Source organism: Oryzias latipes, chromosome 21 (genome assembly GCF_053564925.1).
Source record: "Oryzias latipes strain Hd-rR chromosome 21, Olatipes_Hd-rR_3.1".
Taxonomy (NCBI): Eukaryota; Metazoa; Chordata; class Actinopteri; order Beloniformes; family Adrianichthyidae; genus Oryzias; species Oryzias latipes.
The window spans coordinates 13007299-13023556 of NC_136257.1; the positions used below are offsets into that span (position 1 = coordinate 13007299).

Genomic DNA, 16258 nt, shown 5'->3' on the forward strand with positions numbered 1-16258 from the left:
GCTGTTGTTTACAGACAAAACCAGGAGTCGTCCTCGACGTCTGGATTTATGGAGGCAGTTGTTTCCAAAAACCAAGTCGATCTGCATAATATGCAGCGACTGACTCACAATAATAAAGATGCAGACACGATGGATTCAAGTTTAGAATGTAAGTAGAAAATGCCAGTCTTAAAACGGTGGTGTTGTTTTATTTTGCTTTATGTATTCGTCACACCTTAAAAGTTGGACGCAGCTGAAGTTGGCGTCCAGTTGTTAGAATCCACTCTAACGTTAACCCTTGTGCTATCTTAGATGACCCCACCCTAACATTGAAGTGTTCTCTCTACCATGACAAAGGTGGATAAAGGTGGAAAGATTTCATGTAATGAGGTTCACAAATCATTGAAGAAAAAAGGTTCAGAGCACTGTCTAGTGGGTCTAGAATAGATGACCCAACTCCCAATGGTAAAGTGCCTAGGATAGCACAAGGGTCACTGGGAAAGTCTTCATCACAAAGTTTAAGCTTAAAGAAAATTAAGATTCAATCAAAAATAGTTGCCGACCTGCTGAAGATGTTGCTGAACTGAGAAAACTTGTAAAAGGGATATTTAGGAATTTTTCCTATAGAAAGGCTGAATTAAGCAGGAATTTTCCAGTTTTGAAATGAGACCCTGATAGACTGAAAAACATCCAACATTTGTTCAAATGCACATTCTTCAGGGGAGTTGTTTGATTTGTGGAAGAGGCTAATGGGGGCTCCTTTCATCTAGTTTTCTTGGTGATGTCGGCAGTTGTTCTGTTAGTGTTCTTGCTGTGTGTGTATGTGTGTGTGTGGCGCACAGTTCCAGGTGTTTTATGTTATGTGACATTATACTAAAATAAAAACGTTTTGAATTGTACTGAATTAGTTTGAAGTGAAATTTAGATATTAATTGCATGTGGATGTGCCACCAATCTTCGGCTACTTAAAGATATTTTACCCTTAATATTTACACATAATTTATTTTTCTGGACCTTAACTTCAAGAAATTTCTTCTACATGGACCTCTTTAAATTTTAGTTGAAGACCCCTGGTTTACAACTTGAATAACTTGCACGACAGAGAAGATATCATGAAAAAATTAGGATAAACAAGAACATGTTTGAAAAAAGGTAGCAGAGTAAGATTGTTTATTCTGACAAATAGAATGACTAAGTAATAGCTGTTTATTTCTCTATAAAAGTCTATAGGATTTTGGCATCTTAAAGCCAGTGGTAATTCCTGTTTGGAATGCCGGGGGGGAGGGGTCACGCAGTTTAACCCTTGTCCTATTACCCCACCCTTACATTGACGTGTTATCCCTACCATGACAAAGGTGGATAAAGGTGAAGAGGATTTCATGTAATCCATGGACACCAGTGAAGATCACAAATTATTGAAGGAAAAAGGTTCAGCACACTGTCTTGTGGGGTCTAGATGACCCAACTCACAACGTTAAAGTGCCTAGGATAGCACAAGGGTTAATTCTGAAATCAATAGAACAACTCAAATGTGTGGCTGACTGATCCCTGATTTGTGAAACAAGTGTAGCCAGTCCTGTGCTGTCTGGGTACATTTTTCCATGTTTCATCTTTGCAGTCAGTGGTCTCTTTTTACTCTGTGTTGGAAAATTACAGTATTACTTAACTTCTGTAGTCAGCTCTGCTCCCCCAATGAACAGGCCTATTGAAGCCTGTATCAGTTCCTAACTTCTTATGTATGGGGATACTTTGTATCTCTTACTTCCAATCCTTCCAAATGTTTCCTTCTATTTTAACTTAGGCCAAACGTGTGAGGAATAACAACTGACAACATGTAACATCAGACCCTTACAGCTCTAATTGTTATTAATCCAGGCTGTAATCAAACATTAATTTGTGAGTCATGGGTATGATTCACAAATTTGATTTAAGATTTTACATAGGATGCCCTCCCTGACACAACACTCTTCATTTATCCAGACTTGAAGTTGGTACAGTACAAAAAAATTACTAGTTTGCGCCCTCTAGTGGTTACAACGTAGACAACCACAGTTAAAGGTACCTTATTTCAGGTAAGAACTACTGCTGTTATGTTTTGGTTTCCTGTGCTCCCATCGCACTATCTTTGAACTAGTTTTCTTTGTGCAATAGTGGATGTTTTTAACTGCTCTTCTCTTGTCCAAAAATATCAGAATTTAATAGCAGTCTGTGCAATCATTTACATTATTTTTGAAGGTACAATCTCACTTGTGCAAAAACATTTTCTAATTTTTTAAATCTTATTTTTAAGATTATTATTTTTTTATTTTTATGCTTATTCTTTTTATAGTATATGTATAATGTAGTCCATTAGTGCATTAGCTTATTTTATTTTCTAGCCTTATTTTAGCTCATCTTCTACTGACAATGAAGTACAGTGTGAAATATCTATGTTGCCGTAACAGTCTAATTTTTCTTTAGAGATCAATAAAGACTTATGCCTAGAAAAGGTAATGTCCCATGATGGAGTGGACATAGATTTAAACAACTAATGTATTAGTTGTTGTTAAACACAAAGGCATTTAGTCTCAATTATCTAATTTAATAGAATTGAATTGTTGGTACTTAAAATGAGTTTCTTAGGCCCACAATTTAATATTGCAAGAAGTGTTTGTGAAAATGATACAAGCAATGTGGATTTGGGTGTTACCAATTTTGGAATTGAACTTCTTAAAATAAAAACAAATTTAATTTGTGCATTCATTAACATGCTTTCAGATCAAGCTCAGTAAAGGTAACCCTTGTGCTATCCTAGCCACTTTGACATTGGGAGCGAGATCATCTAGACCCCACAAGACAGTGCGCTGAACTTTTTTCTTCAATAATTTGTGATCTTCACTGGTGTCCATGGATTACATGAAATCCTTTTCACCTTTATCCACCTTAGTCATAGTAGGGATAACACATTAATGTAAGGGTGGGGTCATAGGATAGCACAGTTACTCTTGTTAACCTTTTGACAACCAGCATAAGAACTCAAAAATTGTTCAATGCTTCAGAAGATTAAGATCTAACTGGGAACAGAGAGATTTAATAGCTGCACGCTATGTAAATAAAGAGAAACAAAGATCCTTGCATTATATGTTACATTATAACATCCTGTTTTAATGAAGGATTTATTTTCCAAATACTTAGACATACGTCATATCACCAAGTACTTTTGATCAGGCACTTTGGCTTCCTCGCTTTGTCCAAAACCATCCTCAGGTTCATTGGAGTTTGTAGCTTGGCAGGCTGCAGGGTACCAGCGACCTTTAACAGAATTAAGTGGGTTTAGAAGATGAATGAATGTAAAGTTTGGTGTAATGAAACATATAAATTCCTGTTTGTGATACAAATGTAATTTGCATTTGCAAAATAATTGGTAAAGTGGTAAATGACACAAATTTGTCCAGCGCTCTTCTCGCCCAAGGACACCTCAACACATGGATGGGGGGAATCGAACCTGAAACTCTTCTGATCAGATGTCGACCACTGCACCACAGAACATAGTGTAAAGATCAACAGTTCCTCCTGACACCAGTTTGTTTTTAATTAAAAAAAACGAATGGATTGTTATAGAATTTATCAAATGCCAATCATAGTAAAATACGAAATATCTTTAAAAAAAACATAATCTATACAAGAAACTTGTTAGACCTTCAAACATTTTTCATACAGTGAGAGAAATATATTGATTTCTGCATTTCATTTTACATCAAAGCAACTGTGAGGAAGCCTCTTTCAGCTGAGGCATTTCAATCTCACCACTAGATGTCAGTTTAGACTTACTTCTCTTCATCCCTGAGCACACTGAAAGCCTGTGGATCAGAAAATTGCCAATTCAATTCTTTAGTCTGTCTGGGAAAAAGCTGTTTCTTTAACTTGTCCTAATGCATCTACTGGAGTGTTGGAAAACTTTTAGACCAATCAGATTGGAGAGGCATCATGTTACTTGTCTGCTGCTCATCATGCTCTGAATCAAATTGTTGACACTAACTTTGAGGATGGGTCCTCCGCCTGGGCGTCGTCAGCTCTGAGTTGTTGGATGAATATGACGTCAGCCCCTCGTTCTCCTTGTTTTCCTGGTTTGCGCTGTCAGTGCAGAGAGGGTTCCACTTTTCTGACTTTGAAGACTGACTTATAATACTTGACAGAAAACCATACTTTATGAATTCTGAGTTCCTGTTAGAAGGTTTAGGTTTGGTAAAGATGTTGAGGTTTTTTCAAGTCCCACAAGAAAGTGGCTGACTTCTTGTTAGCCTTCAACAATGTGTCATTTTTGAAATGCTTATGTCTTATTTTATTTTAGGGACGAATTTAAAATCTAGATTGATTGATTTTAATTAAACAAAGAGTTAAAACAACTAACTTTTTGCAAAAGGAAAAAATAAGAGTGCAAAAATGAATTTATCTATGACATCAATACAATGGAAAATCTGAACACAAATGCCTAAAAACCTTAATGCCACAGCCAGTTTGCTTGTAAACTTCCAAAATTAATCATCTTAAAACAATGCAGTTTATTGAGTTTAAAGTTGATGATCATAAGTTCTTCAAAAATCTGAAATCAGTCAAGTTATAGTCTTTGTTACCACAATCGCATGTAAAAACAGTGGCTTTACTGTAACTGAAAAATGAGAGATTTTGTGGTGATGAAAATTAGGCTCATGCTTAAACTATAAAAACTAGTTCTATTTTCCCTGTAGCATACCAGTCAAACCAGCACTTACAAAATGCAAAACTGCCTTGCAGAAACCAATGAATAGAATGCAATCAATCAAGTTGAGTCAACCTTTGTAACCTCCCATACATCAACTTCTAGGAATCAGTAAGCATTTCCTTATCTGCTACAAATGAAGATGGCTCAAGTCCTAAAAAAAGGCAAAGAAAAATGAAAAAGATGTAGAATAATATGCTAGAAAGAACATCATTTAAATATCTTAGGGTGACACTATAAGTGATGAGGCTGTGAAACTGGTTTTTCTTGGTTTAATGTTGCCAAACTCTACACTGGTGCAGATGCTACCTAAGAACACCTTCCAGGAATCACCAGGTCAACCACAGTTGCAGCCCATGGAGAGCATGCAGATTGCCTTTGGTGGAGCCTACATACCTGCAAATGATACTGTTACTGTGAAGTGCAAGACTAACAAATGTGTAGCTTTACTGTAGCCACCCATGCAGATAAAGCAGTTGAGGGTGAAATGCATGTGAAGAACTACAGTTAGTGGGTTGTATAAACTATTTTTTGTAATTTAGGCTAAACTTTATTCATACTTTATTCAAACTGATTATATTTGTATCTGTTTTTTGTTGGACTGGACCGAAAAGAAGAAGAGGAAAGAAGACAGAGGGATGAAACTTAATGCCTGCATCAGAGACACCATGACCTGGATGACAATTACCTCCTCCTATACCAAGAAAAAACTGAGGTCACTGAGAGATACTCTGTAATCTAATCAGATAGTCTTCCTGGATGGTGTAAGTATAGCCTCAAATTAATCATTTAAGGCTCACATATCTCAGGCGTGAAAAACTGAATTTTTTCACCTGTGTAATGTAACTAAGATCAGAAATATAGTATCTACCAGTGATGCCGAAAAACTCATCCATGCATTTTTTACATCTAGGCGGGATTACTCTAAGTCTTTGTTAGCACTGTTTCCTAAAAGTTCAGTAAGAAGTCTCCAGCTTGTTCAGAATGCAGTAGCAAGATTGTTAGCAGGAACTAACAGAAGAGATCACACCACTCCTGTGTTAGTTTCACTTCACTGGCTCTCAGTTGAATCTAGAAGTTACCTTCAAATTCTCCAGCTTACCTATAAGGCCTTACATGGTATGACCCCATCCTATATCAAAGACCACATAGTGCCTTATCACCCAAACAGAACACTATGCCCACAAAATGCACGACTAGTTGTTGTTCCTAGAATTTGTTAAGGCACAGTTGGAGGTAGAGCCTTTAGCCATCAAGCCCCTGTTTTATGAAATAAACTCCCAGCTCATGTAAGAGAGGCCGACTCAGTTTCTACATTTAAAGTTAGGCTTCAAACATTCATTTTTGGACAGGCTTAATGCCAGACTAGCTAGTAAGCAGATAATTTTTAACTTACTGTTAATATGTTTATATTAAACTTAACAATAACAATTGGTTGTTAAAAGGCTGCTAGAAGTTTGAAGCTGGGGAAACTAGGGGTTCTGTCCTCTTTTCTCATCTACTTTTTTTCTCCTTCTCTCCTCTATTCTTGAACAATTATTCATCATTTAGTTCTTCATGCCTCTGTTTGGTGCTGTGCGATTCATGTACTGTCCCTCGCTTCCAACATTTCATTGGAGTACAAGAAGACTGACTTGGAAGTGTAACAAGTAACTTCTTGTTGAATCAATTTTTACCTTATACAATCCTGTTTTAATGCAGGATTTCTTTTCCAAATACTTAGACATATGTTTCCCAGCACTTTGGATTCCCCTTTACATCCACAATCATCCTCAGGGTGATTGGAGTTTGTAGCTCACAAGACTGCAGGGTTCCTGTGATGTTTGACAGGAATAAGTGGGTTAGAAAATGAGTTAATTAAAGGTTTGGTGTAATAAAACAAATAACTTCCTGTTTGTGATAGAACTGTAATTTGCATTTGCAAAATAATTTATAAAATGGTAAATTACACAGATTTGTCTAGCGATTTTCTAGCCCAAGGACACTTTGACACATGGGCAACGGGAATCGAACCTGCAATATTCCGATTAGAGGTCAGCCAACCTACCACTGCATCACAGAACATAGTGTAAAGGTTGATAGATGCTCCTGACACTGGTTTCTTTTTTAATTAAAAAACTAAGTGTTATAGAATTTATCAAATGCCAGTCACAGTAATATAGGAAACTCATTCTCATTATTATAAAGTGTTTCAAATGAAATGTATGCAGCATTTTTTTAAGAAAACATATTTACATGAAACTTGTTAGACTTTCAAAGTTTTTTCATAAACTCAGAAAAAAAGAAATGTAATAATTAGGTAAAACAGCAGAATCTTTAAAATTATCTGCCTTATTTTGTTACAGTTACAGACCCACTCCCATACAAATTATGTTTTTGATGGTTGAACATATTCCTGTGGCATTTTTTTATTGATTGAGGACATATATCAGGAAAATTAAACTTGAATTGCATTTTTGAGTATTTCTTTATTTAAATTGTTGTAAATAAAAATAAAAAAATAAAATAAATGCAGACAAAAAATGCCATTTGAAAAAGATTGTTGTTGTTATTTAGAAAATGAGCTGGGCAGGCCAAAGGTTCCCTGCTTCACTCCATTCTGTCTGCTTCTCATTATGCTCTGAATCAAATTGTTGACACCTATTTTGAGCATGGATCTCCAGCAGTAGCTCCTTCTCCTTGTTCTCCTGGTTTTCCTGGCTGGATGAGGTAGAAAGGTTCAGCCATGTTCTACATCATGCAGATGGCCGATGAGGCCACCATGAAGATGGTGAAGACAGTCTTTTCTTTTGGCCTGGAACAAAACATACATGAAACCACCTTCAGAAATCAGCCTGAAGATAAGACTCCAGATACAGTTCCACCACAGAGAACCTGTGATGGGTATTTATTTATTTATTTTACAACATAATTTAAAGTGTTCTCCAATAAACATCTAAAAATATCCCAAGTCTAGGTGACTACAGGTAAACAGGAGACCTCTATATGCAGAACATATTGGTAGACCTCTAATAGAGTAACATAATAGAGTTGTCTGAAATGTCCAGCAGACATCTACAATAGATGTATGTCAGTTATCTATATTAAGACATCGTGTGCCAAGTGGATGAGGAAAAGATTAACAAACTCAATTTCAGGAACACAGAGAAAAAATGGTTTTTAAACTGAAGACATTAATTGCACTTAAACTCACTATAAGTATTTTTTTACAGTTTTTCTCAGTCGCTTTAGTACAATTCTCAGATCAGAATGAAATTCCCAAAACTATTTGTTCAATCTTTACATCATGATGTCACTTGTGCACATCATATAAGCAGTTTCTCACTTCTCTGAACAAGTTGCAATTGCTTTGGTACATCCATGCAAATGATTATGTACAATTCTCTGCTCTTTGCTACATTATCAATTGTTTATGTCATGTTGATCAAAATGTATTATATAGTTCACTGTGCAATAGTCTTACTCCTCAAAACACCTAGTCATTAGTTCATAATATAAGTCATTAACTGCAAAATGGTTGACCAAGTTGTCATAATGTGACAAACATATTTCGCTGCTTTGCAAGAGAGGATATTTGCTGTGATGTGGATGAGAATTTGTGGCCTAACATACATGAACGACAAGAGGTGTAGGAAGACCACACCAATTCCTACTGCACTGTACTGTTGTACAGAATATTGTCCTATCTTTTTTTCCCTTTGTGTTACTGTTTGCAGTGGGTTTTTTCTATGTTGGTATGACATGGTCTGTCAACAAATTACAATGTTGTTTCTCTTTCGCCTTTCCCCATCAGGGGTCGCCACAGCGAACTAGTCGCATGGTAAACTTGGCAATGTTTTACGCCGGATGCCCTTCCTGACGCAACCCTCTCAAAGCAACCGGGCTTCTGTCAACAAATTACAATATGAACAATGAAAGTGTAAATGTGAATCTTGTCCAGTCTCTTGTAATCAAACAAAAAAGGTGTAAATTACATTTTACAATAATTGTCATCAAAACTTTAGCCATAGTTTACATCAGAACCTCCCTCTAAAGTACACAGTTATATTGACAACATGACTAAGTCATTTGACTGTCTTGTTCGTAGACAATGACACAAGGACTTGACATTCTGATGGCACTGACATGTTCAATGACATAAAGACTTAGTTTTGAGAGATGAACTAATGATTTTGAGCAAGTTACAGGCTTTTGCAAGAAAGCCATAGTGTTTTGCTCTTTGTACAAATTGTTTTGAGAAATGCACACACATTTTTGCAAACTTCAATTCTGATGTGAGAAAAACTGTTATCTGTGTATATTTTAAAACTAAAATAATCACCAAAAACGTTCACAAAATCTAACAAAAATCATTTTGACAACAAATAAACTTTAAGAGATATTTCCTTTCTTTCATTTGAACGTGAAAAGTCGTTTTGTCTTTAGATCAAATGGCCTAAAAAATAATAAATTCACGCAAATAGGTCAGCCAGGCATTGTAAATGAGGTGTTCGTGTTGCAGTTAAGAGGAACGAGTTTATTGAATCTCTTGAACAGCACACAGGTAGGTGTTAACCTGAAACTTAACTGACGGAAGAGTTGATCCGAACACGAAAAAGCCTACGTCCCCAAAAAGAGAAAAAAAACAGTCCTCGTTGACTTTTGAGTATAATCTGACAAAGCAGCTGTGGAGAGGATCTGTAGGATTGTCGCGGTTTTGAACTACGGTTTGTGTTTACGTCAAAAGTGGATTTTACGTGCGTCATTCAAACGATTACGTAACAGTGCTGCAATCGCAAGGAAGAGCTGCATCGATCTGGAGCTAATGAAGAAATTATATTAGAGCTATAGGCCTACTGATGAATGTGACTACGAACGAACCAACAATAGATAGATAGATAGATAGATAGATAGATAGATAGATAGATAGATAGATAGATAGATAGATAGATAGATAGATAGATAGATAGATAGATAGATAGATAGATAGATAGATAGATAGATAGATAGATAGATAGATAGATAGATAGATAGATAGATAGATAGATAGATAGATAGCCTTGATGCAGATGGGCTTCAGCAGCAGAAGACCACACCGGGTGCCACTCCTGTCAGCTATAACAGGAAACTGTCAAAAGCCACAAACACGTTAATTTGTATGTTTTTCTGTATAGAAGATGTGTGTCAATTTATTTATTTATTTTTACAGAAAACAAATTTGTTTCGATTTTTAAAAGCTGTCAGATTTTTGAGCTAAAGATCCGGTTTGCCCTTTCAGATTTGCAGACTACTGTCACATTTTTTTAGTTTTGTACGTTTCAGTTTCCCTATTACACAACCAGTCACGCACTCACATAGGTACAAACACATACTCAGATATTTCTCTCTGCTTCCTGCTGTTGCAACATTTTGTGTGTAGCATTTTTTAGATGTTCAAATAATTTCAGGTTTCAGACTCTGTCTTTAAACTGTGTGTACTCTTTGTTTTTTCTCTGCCATACTTAACACTACTCACAATAGGGATTTTGCATAAACTCAGTGGATGTCAGCTCAACTCTGTTGCACTTCTCAGTTTCAACCCTAGATGGAGTCGGTCACAGAAAGGTGCCTCTCCACTAAAAGAAAAAAATGCAAAGAAGAATATTTACTAGTCACCAGAGATGGTGTGGGTACCGGATGTTCTCGGGCTGCCGGATGTTCTTGGGGTCCTTCGGGGTCCTTCGACCAATGATGACGTCACACTATTTGATTGGCTGTAAGTTGCCACGACCAATGAGTTAACGTCGCTAAGTTTTTTTTAAAACTTTATTGACAATTGCGGTATCATACATTAAATAACGAACAATAATAATGTAATCAATATTACCTCGAAGATCAGTCACCATTGCCAAACATAACATATTAACATAGAAAATAAAGAATAGAGGGGAAAAAAGAAACAATGAACATAGCACACAAATAAATAAAAACATAAGTAAAATAAAAATAAGATAAAGGAACATAGAACCAATCTAAATAGTCTAATACTAGTCTAATACTACTTTAAGGCAGTGCTTCTCAAATAGTGGGGCGTGCCTGAAGTGATCCAGACCCACTAGACAGAGCTCTGAACCTTTTTTCTTCAATGATTTGTGATCTTCACTGGTGTCCATGGATGACATGAAATCTTTCCACCTTCATTCACCTTTGTCGTGGTAGGGAGAACACGTCAAAGTAAGGGTGGGGTCATCTAAGATAGCACAAGGGTTAAGAAGTTGTAGATTTTGAATGGCGTTAGCGTGGCAAGCTTGCAAAAGTAACCTTCCCCTGTTGCTCACACACTTTTCATCAAAATATTTTGAAATGTAGTACATGAATCCCAGGTTCAAACTGAATGAAATGATGTAACATATTAGAAGTGTGTGCATGGTTGACAAAAAACCTCTGTTGCTAAGGAAATCTAAAAATTTACTTTTGCCTGTTTTTCTAAAAACTGGCGAAGGGATATTTGTCACCCCCAGGTGACCAAAAAATAAAATAGTTGCAATAAATATAAAACCAACAGAAAAGCCACCATTTTGAAAATAAAGTGTTTTTTTCCCCATAAATTTGTCACATATAGGTCTGATCAGGGTGTGTAGCAGCTGCTCATCCATTGAGGGCGGGTAAAAAAGGTCCTGCAAGGCATACAATGCTGCTTGTGGCTTTAATTAAACTAATTTTTTGCTTTCTTCAAACAGCAGTTTGATAAAGGGAATTGTGTGTCTTTGCTTGTGTGTCATTGCTATTTTTTTCTATGAGTGTTACAATTATATGATCATATGAATGCAAAACACTCTTTTCCATTTTCAAAAATCCTAAATAAAATCAAAATAAGGATGACTTGAAGAAAATACTAACTGTATTTAATAACCTTTGTTTTGTTGTTTTAATGAAAAACTTTATTTACAACAAAATCTCTGATCCTACAAATAATCCAGATTTAAAAAGTTTAGCTCCATTTTATGACTACGGCTTGCTTGGGAAGCACTGATGAGTTATTATCTTCTAATCTCTGTTTTTGTCCTCGTTCTTTCAGTTTTTACATTTCCTCTTTCCTTATTCCTGAATCAAATGTAGTCCCCAAAAATGGTGTGGAGAGCTTTTCAAATCATGCTTCTCATTTATCTGCTAAGCCATTTGTTCTCTTTCGGGGTCATGGGGCTGCTGGATCCTATCCCGGCCACGTCTGGGTGAAGGCAGAGGACATCCTGGACAGGTCGCCAGTCTGTCGCAGGCTTGCTTCTCCATCTGGCAATCTGATAGACAAGCCTAGGTTTTACAATGGCCAGGAGAACATGACATCTCTGAAAGCCAAATCCGATGATTGGTGGAGGGAGGATTATGATATGGGATTGTTTGTTTGTTTTTGTAGATGGGCTGGGCAACTAATGGACAAATCTATGGTTCAAATTTTGATCCTTTTAAATAATTTCTAAAACTAGAATGGGAAAAGCCTGAAGCTATCACACTCCTCCTTTGTACGTCTTTATTTCACTTCAGATCTGGAAGCACACACCTTCCCTAGCTTTAAGATTAGACTTAAGAAGTTTTTCTTGATTCAACTTGTAGATAGGGATAAACTCATACCCCGAGTCAAGTCGTTAGTAATGCTATCACAAACCGGAACCCCTTGGGGTTGTTTTAGGTTAAACCATTCGTTTTCCTTACTGTTGACCTGTCTGCTCTTTCTTCTTTTCTGTGTTTATATCTGTGTGTCAGATCACCCTCATAACAGCACAATGAATACAACTTAGTTTTACTTTTGTTGAGTTCTAAAACTTCCATAAATACTTGAGGAAGAAATGGTTTAATAAATCACAAAGGGATGTAGCAGCACTTATGGGAGTGCTGTTTTGCAGTGTAGTGTGAAAAGTATGAAACATGAAAAACTTCGTCTTAACACAATGTTGTACGCTTAAACTGAAAGTTAACACCTTTATTAGGTCAGATAAAATTGAGGTTCTCTTCTTGGAATTTAAAGCTGAATCCTAGTAACGACGACATCAGACGGACTGAAAAAAATAGACACAAACTTGTGAAAAATTTATTTTCAATCAACCCCACAGATTCTCTGTTGGATTGAGGTCCAGAGACCACTTCAGAACCTTGAAATGCTTTTTATATAGCTGCTTTTGTATGTTGTTATTATGTTTACCCATAATGCTCTCACTAATGGAAGGAGGGCTTTGTCCAATATCTCTTCATACATGACCCCATTCACGCTTTCCTTAAAGCAGATCCATCGTTTTGCCTCATTTGTAGAAAACCAACCCCAAACCATGATGTTTCCACCCAAGTGCCTCATAGTGGGCTTTGTGTTCTTGAGATGCGACTTAGCATTCTTCTTCCTCCTTCAAACACAGCGAGAGGCATTTACACCAAGGAGTTGCATTTTGGTTTCAACACATGACATTCTACCAGTCCTTCTCTGGATCATCTACCAATTAACCTATGAAGCAAGTTTTTGGACACTGTGAGGAACCCGGAGTCCCCGGATAAAACCCACGCCTGCATGGGGAGAACATGCAAAGTCCTTACAGAAAGGTCCCCCATTGGTGTTCTGATACAGGTCCCCCAGCCGGGGGGGCCTAAAACAGGGGGCCTTCTGGGGGGACCTTCCTGCTGTGAGGCAAGAGTGCTAACCACAGCGCCACTGAGCAGTCCAAGATAATTAAGTGTAAATTAAATATGTGTAGAAAGAAACAAGTAAACAAGAATGAATGTCAAATCCATTAAAATTTTAATTTCCTAAACTTCAGCCGACTGTTTCCACATCTAAATAATCCAAAGGGAATATTCTTAGAACATTCTACCCACTGTAGGGTCACGTCTTTGCAAAAATCAAATTGTTTCCACACATTGGACTGGAATGATTGCTTGATCATTTTTTGCTGACATTACATGTATTTTGTCTGGTGTGACAGCACTTGTTCATTAATATGTTAGAGTAAAATAAACATATTGTACCTCAATTTAAATGGTATTTCCCAATATTGATTATATTTATATATATTATATATTATTTTCGATTAGAAAAAAACAAGTTTCCTTAGACAGAATGATGTGGTTGGATCATAGGAATAATAATCGATTAAGTCTATTAATCGCTACACTCCTCACTTTGCGGTTGTATTTAAATGTATTGTGTATTATTTGGGGCGGCAGTGGCTAAGGTTGGGAAAGATTTATTTTATATTATTTTATTTTGCCGCAAGACAGATTCAGACCAATATTCTTATTTTCAACTGTGGCCTGGCAAAAGGTCCAACCTTTTGAGAAAGAATGAGAGAAGGGGTAATAGTAAGATAAGAAAGTCTGAAATCATAAAAATACACTAAGTGGCCAAAGTTACTACAAGAGCATTTCCCATTGTTTGACTCAGGGGTTCTAAAAGTGGGGGGCCAATGGTGGCCCGCTGGAAGATTTTTTGTGGCCCTCGATAAAAGAGAGCCAGAGCAGGTTCCTTTAAAGGAAAAACGTTTCATTAGCAAGGAGAAAAGGCGCTTTCAAGCTAAGTGGACAAATGCTTACTTTGTCGTACCTCAAGGGCAGGATAAAGTCATGTGCCTTATTTGCAAGCAGGTAAATGCAATGCTCAAAGACTTCAATAAAAATCTTAACCATGTTACAAATCATGAAAACTATTACAATTTTACCGGCGAGGAGCACAACAATAAGCTCCAACAACTACAACGAGGCTATGCTGCACACCAGATGTTTACAAACATGGCTAAATCCAGTGAAGCTGTGACAGAAGCTATCTTTGGAAAAGGCCCGGCGTAGCAAGCCCTTCAGTGACGAGGAGTTTGTAAAAAGAATGTATGCTGAAAGTAGCTAACATTGGTTGTCCAGAACATAAGAAAAAGTTTAAGGAAATGAGTCTGTCAAATGATACAATTACTAGACAAGTAGAAGATGGGCAGCAACCTCCGACCGCAACTGGGAAAACATCTGGAGGGCCTGGCTAACATATTTACTTTTGAGACAAGAATAATTCCTAATGCACTCATGTGTTCCACATTACACTGCTTTTGTTAAAGCAGTTTGTCATAGTTTCAATAGTTTTGCTTGTGTGTTTTTTGACGTGTTTCTGTCCCTGGTTAAGGTCAAATTTGTCACCTTCACTGATACTCTGCCTTTTCTTCTGATCTCAAGTTTTACCTCAGGATCACGGAGTATAGATATGTACGGCTCCTCTGTTAGATAATCGTGTTTGAATTCCAGCCTTCCTTGAGTCTGGATTTTCAGTTGCAACTCTTCCCTCTACCTCAACTCAAGCATCTGTGGAAACCTAGGCTTCCCCTTGTCTGCTTGCGTCTTCTTCAACAGGACTGTTACTTTGTATTGTGGAGGTATTTTATTGTGAAAACAATATTTTCTTTTGTTTGGAGCCTGACATTCATTAATTTTCTCTTTAGTTGGTTGATTGGTTGATCTTTATTTCAGGCTCTCCTTTACAACTGGTAGTGCAGAGAATTACCGTACTACACCCAAAGGGAGGGCATGTTTTGGTGAACTATTAGCTAGTATGAATCATCTTTTAAGACCAATTTATTTATATATTTTTAAATTCAATTTTCATCTCTGTCTAAACCTTTGAATGTTTATGCCATTCATAATTCTTTTTTATTCAGTATTTTTAATGTATCACTGAAAAAGTGAAGATTCACCATCTGGAGCAGTTTAATGCCCAATATAAACATGTTGTTGAGCCAAAAAGAAATATCCTTTGCCTGTTGATACCCAAGCTTTTGACTTACTGAAACGCTTGATCATTTTCACTAAGCTTGACTTAGTCTATGCATTTCAGATCATCCAGATAGGGGAAAGGGTTGAATGGAAGACGGTTTTAACCATTGTGCTATCTTAGATGACCCCACCCTGTCAAAGGTGGAAAAAGGTCCATAATGGTCAGTCCATTCTGTTAGGGGTGAACAAGGCTGGACCCAGAAGCAGGACAGAAACAGATGGTGAATGAGTTAAAGTCTGTATTTTGTCCCAGGGGTGGTGGAGAGTTCTGGCTTGGAAGGCTTGAGGCTTGGACGTCTGATGGAATGAAGAGCTGCTGGTCTGGTGGGGGATGCGACGACTGTGGAATTTTTGTGGAGCCTTGCTTGGTGTCCTGATCATTTATAGCAGTTGTAAACGACGGTGAAGATGCAGTTGGTAGCAATTCCTGAGGAGACAAACACAGTGGATTAGTTTGCAAAACAAACAGTGGATTGGTTTTTGCAAAAGGGATGGCATAGGCATAAAGCTTGGCCTAGAGCAGGGGTCGGGAACCTTTTTGGCCAAGAGAGCCATAAACGCCACATATTTTGAAATGTAATTTCGAAAGAGCCATACAATAATGTGGTGTCCCTTTCCCACACGGAGGCACGGAGACTTAACCTCTTTTAAGGTTCTTTATTCTGGTTACTGCAGACCGCGACAAACGCCGTACAAATACTTCAGCAACTCCTTAATCTCTCCCGCTGAGACAAGAGCACTTCTCCCAACTTTATATTCCCCCCCTCCTGCTCCAGCCCTCCCATTTCCCTT

General features: G+C 37.2%; 1 long non-coding RNA gene across 1 annotated transcript; it reads left to right on the top strand.

Moving 5' to 3' along the window:
* The first annotated feature begins 5082 nt into the window (after nt 1-5082).
* On the top strand, nt 5083-8647 carry LOC144988753 (uncharacterized). The gene is made up of 2 exons (XR_013652740.1): nt 5083-5481; nt 8511-8647. It is a non-coding gene; the product is annotated as an uncharacterized LOC144988753 (long non-coding RNA).
* Nucleotides 8648-16258: the final 7611 nt, after the last annotated feature.